The sequence below is a fragment of the Frankliniella occidentalis genome, unplaced genomic scaffold, assembly GCF_000697945.3.
Source record: "Frankliniella occidentalis isolate FOCC.00 unplaced genomic scaffold, Focc_3.1 Scaffold38, whole genome shotgun sequence".
NCBI lineage: Eukaryota > Metazoa > Arthropoda > Insecta > Thysanoptera > Thripidae > Frankliniella > Frankliniella occidentalis.
Window position 1 is genome coordinate 1,317,300 of NW_026267168.1, and position 4,909 is coordinate 1,322,208.

General features: G+C 50.6%; 1 long non-coding RNA gene across 1 annotated transcript; it reads left to right on the forward strand.

Annotated features, from left to right (window-relative positions):
* Positions 1–307: 307 nt before the first annotated feature.
* LOC127749196 (uncharacterized) lies at positions 308–1,443 on the forward strand. The gene is made up of 2 exons (XR_008011016.1): positions 308–1,043; positions 1,126–1,443. It is a non-coding gene; the product is annotated as an uncharacterized LOC127749196 (long non-coding RNA).
* The last annotated feature ends 3,466 nt before the right edge of the window (positions 1,444–4,909 follow it).

The window sequence follows — 4,909 nt, forward strand, 5'->3', positions numbered from 1 at the left end:
CGCCCCACCCCGTCACACCAGACCCTGATGTCATCAGAGTGCGGAGAACTCTTTCGCCACGCGAGCATCAGAGTTATAGAGTGAGACAGACAGACGGACAGACGCGAAGGATAGACAGACAGACAGACCGAGGCAGGAGCGGATAGAGAAAACGATTTGACGGGATGACAGAATGAAACAAGTATCAGCAGCCCTTCTTCCGCGTCAGCGAGCATCGCCGCAGCCAAACAAACCGCGTGGTGCAAAGGGGGTGTTGTTACGGTTTCCCGTAACTTTTGTTTATCTACCTTGACTCGGAGGCTTGGTTGTACCTCTGGTTTCACTTTAATGTTGTGACGAAGAAAATAACTCCTCTCAAGGCAAGTGTGGTCATAGTTGATGTGTCACACTCTGAGTAGGTTTCGTGTCTCACGCTTGTTTAACTTTTTGAACTCTGTTTAAGTTTTCTTTTGAACTTGTCTGCTTTAGGGCAGTATTTGTGATGTAGTCAGCCATCTCTCTTTTCATTTTGCTAGTTTGCATAACTTTTGGTGCTGTTTTTGATGTTTAATGGTGAACTTGAGTTTCTATATTTTATTACTGGCGTTTTTCTTAATTTTCAATTTATTTTGAGGTAATCATTCAAGGCTCTTATTCTTTATCTTGGGCTATCTCTTGTCGCTTCTATTTTCCTACCATCTTTCTTCTAAAGGGAGCTTTCAATCTTTTTGGTCGGGGGGGGATGTTACGGTTTCCCGTAACTTTTGTTTATCTACCTTGACTCGGAGGCGCCTGGAGCATAGGCCGCCCGATCTACCCCGTGCCCGGTCTCGCGGTGGAGTGGCTGTTGCCCTCCTAGTGCGTAGGCAACCCTTTATGCCTTGGTTCCCCGCTTGGCCGGGAGATGGGTCTGCCTTTGCTCCGGGTCGCTTCCGCTTGTCTCCTTCCCCCTCCACCTCTCTCTCTCGCTCAGCTGGTTCGGTCCGCGGCTCGGTTGTGTCAGAGCTGAACTGAACACCGACCCGGGCGAACTATCAGCCTCACCTACCATCTTTCTATCCCCGGTACGTGATGCCTGTCTGCCACGTGTTCGTGGACTTGCTAGAATTTGAGCCTTGTACTGATTTGCCGTTTTATCCCTTTTAGGGTCAACCTTTCCTTTCCATCTTCAATATGATTGGCTTTACGTTGTGTTATGCATTGCAACCGTTTTGTCGTACCGTGCCGCCATGTCGCCGTCTCCGGCCTCAAGTTCACCAGCATCGTTTTGGTCTTGACCTAGGAGTGTATTGATCGACTTTGTATACGTTTTCGGTTTATGCTATTAGCTATAGTTTACCGGTTATATGTTTCGTATCGTTGGGCCGTGGTGCCGTTTGTGTCTTGTACCTCCTTGAGATAGGCTATAGAGTGCCTTTTGTCAGTTTCTGTCTGCCAGTCTGAAATTAAACTGTGATACAATTACTTGGGTTTTAGTTATGTTAGGAACCCTGTGTTCCTTGGCGCCCTAAATAAATTCATGGCTTTAACCCAGCCCCTCTACCTGGCAACGCTGAGCTAGTCATCCAGTTATCAGAAGTTACAATTTTAACTTTACCGCTTTGTAACAGTGTACTCTGCAAAGAGAAGGTGTGTGTGACGTCACATTGGTCCTTTGAAAAATCCAACAAAGGTGTAGAGTTCAGAAAAACGGAGAAAAATAGTTTTTAAAAAGGGGAAATGTGATACACGATGATTCTGGTAGACTTTGGTGTTTTCCCTACACCCTGAAATTATTCTTCACTTTTTTCTCTATAAACCCTTATGCTCGTGCGGACAAAGTCTGTGCGAACTTCAAACATACTGCTCAAAAATTTGTAACTTCGAAGAATCCGCCGACAGCAGCAGTGTAGTGTCCGACCTTTTCTCGCACCATCGTGGAGCTGGTCCGTCTCAGAGTCGCGCGGCTTCTGCTCCGCCGCGTGGAGTCAGAAGTCTTTTCCACCCGTCATTCCCCCCGGCCCACCACCATACCCCGGCACACCCCGCGAGCCACGGAGGAGAGAGAGGAAGCTCCCATGCATATTTTCTTCCTCACCACCGCGCCTCGGCCCGCCCCGCCCCGCACTGTTCACGCACGGCCACCCCGCGTTACGGCGGCAAAACGATGCAATAAAGAGTGGTAAATGACGTAAAATTAATTATTACGGGCGGGGTATTCCTTCCGCCTGAGGGGAGAGGGGCGTGGCGGGGCGTGGCGGGGCGGGGCGGAAGGGTGTTAGAGGGCGTGGTGGTGCGGGGAGGGACACGTGTCGCTTTTTGTTTCGTTTAACGTTGCGATACAAACACATTATTTGTCAGTCCATCACGCACAGGGCACGCCGCCAAATCCGAGATGCTTATCGTATAGGACCCGTCGTGTCGCCACAACGATGGACCCGCTCGGCTGGCGTGGCGTGGAGGGGTCACGCGAGGTCAGAGCGGGCCGACGGCGCGCGCGGCGGCGATAGAGAAGACGTTTTACTGCCGCAGGGATCTTTATCGAAGCGCAGCCAGAATGCAGATCAGCCCGCCTGCTGCTGGTGCTGCTGGTGCTGCTGGTGCTGCTGTTGCTGCTGGTGCTGCCGGAGCAGCGCACGCCACCGGGCCAAGAGTCGACGCGCGGATTTAACGCTTCATCGCGGACGCTCCATCGCCACCCCGATCCCAAAGGCAAAAAATGATTCTGTTGTGTTTTATCATGACTGTAACTCGACTTTTGAACTTGTTATTGTAATTTTTGACGCAATCCGCGATTATACTGTACTTGAAACAATTAATCAATGAGCCATAAAAAATAAGAAAGGGGTTGTTGTGCGCGGGACCATACCAATCAACAGCAGTGATATTGTGTAGTTGTACATTTTACGGGAAAATTTTCCTTTAAGCGAATTCAAAATTGTAAAATGGCAATCATTATGTATCGACTTCAACTTAAATTATAATGTATCAATGTATCAAATTCATCGACGAGCATGTTTGGAGTGTCGTAAATTTACAACAGTTTTTGTGAGTATTAACTCACCATATATATCGTGAATTTACGACGGCATCTTTTTCGCAGTGTAACTACTATTTTTCTTCTTGATAATTATTACTTTTTCATTCATTCATTTCTTTTTAAATTTCTGCGTGACGGTGGGAAAACATCCTTCGCTGTTGCGTGCCACTTTAAACACATAATAATGCAAACGGCTCAATTTCCTCCAGCGGGACCCGCTCCCTCTCGCCCTCACTCTCTCTCGCTCCCTCTCGGATGGTATATAATTTGTCGACACGCCCGCCGCTCCCGCGAGCCTGGTCCTCCTGGAGCGCGGGCGCGCTTGCTCGCTCCCACAGGGGCAGTAGTAGCACAGCCGCAGCAGCCGCTCGGCTCCCCCGCGAGCAACTGATAAACTCTCGGCCAAGTATCATCATAATAATGGGAAAGAGCCCCGGGAAAATCCGTCGAGTGTGAACAGACTCGAGTGGATCGCAATATTAGTGCGGAGCGGAGGAAAGAGATGCGACGGCGGTGTCGCGCGAGGGGAGGGGAGGGAAGAGAGGGGAGGGAAGCGGGGAGAGGGGAGGAGAGTCGGGGGACGAGAGAGAGGGGGACGAGGCAGGGCGGACGCGCTGCTGCTGCGCGCCCCCCGCGGCCGACGGGGCGAGGGCGGGCGGTGTTCACCAGACTTTCCCCAATTAAGCTGCTAAGATTTTCCCAAATTAGGTCGCCGGCGAGGCGCCGCCCCCCCCCCCCCTTCTAGACTGCTACAGCAGCAGCAACGGAAGCAGCGGCACCGGCGATAAAAGCGCCCACCGCTCTGCGTATTGCGGAGAAAGTAACTGAAATCTTTCCGGCAATGCGGGGTAGGGGGATAACTGAGGATCATACCTCGCCGAATCAAAGAGATTATGGGAGGCGAAAAGGAGCAAAAAGTAACCCACACTTAGTAAACCTCAGCCGACTAATAGCGTCCTTTAGTAAACTTGGTAACAACTAGCCTACAGCACCTGAAAACGTACTGAACATTTTTAAGTATATGTTTTATAGTGCAGGCGGGTAAAGAACGAGTATTATGAAAATAAAAATTCGACATGACCGGGACATGACAAAAGCTAAGCGTGGGACGCCTGAGCAGCCTTACGCCCCTCAAGCGGCGCGACGGCGACGCTCGGGGACCGAAATTGATTCTGGCATTCGCTGCGGCCCACCAGGGATGTTAGACGGCTCCCAGCCCATTATCGTACCAACCTTCCGAAATTATCGTACGCAGGGTCAAAATTATCGTACATTTCAAAAAAATTACAATTTTGGCCCAAATAAGGTAAAATTTACATTTTAACAGTATAATAAGTGTTTCTATGTAGCTAAAAGGTTGCTAGTTTAAGAGAAAATAAGGTTTTGAGGCTGCGTTTCTCACTCAGAGGTTGGCTACAAAGCGGTGGTGGGGACTAGGCACCAGACTCCCCCCTCCTCCACCCGCTGTCCCTCGTCCCTCTCCCTCCTTCTCTCTCTTCGCTAGGTATGCTTCTCTCTCGCGGAGTTGTTGCTGAGGGGTGGAGAGGGGCGAGCTGGCGCGCGGCAAACGGAATTTTATTCAAACTGATGGAGATTCAGCACCTTACGAGAGCCATATATAGGCAATTATAGGGTAAAATCGGTCCAAACCGAAATTATCGTACTTTTGGCGTACGATAATGGGTCACGATCGTACATCGTACGGAGGGTCGAAATTATCGTACGCGTACGATAATATCGTACGCTATAACATCCCTGCGGCCCACGGAGCGCGCCGCGCGCCATACTCGAAACCTACGCCCCACCCCGCCCCGCCCCGCCACACCGCGCCGCGCTGGCGCCAACCGCCACCCTCGTCTGCTCATTGACATAACATAATTATACTGTCACTCAAACGATGGGGAGCGGCGA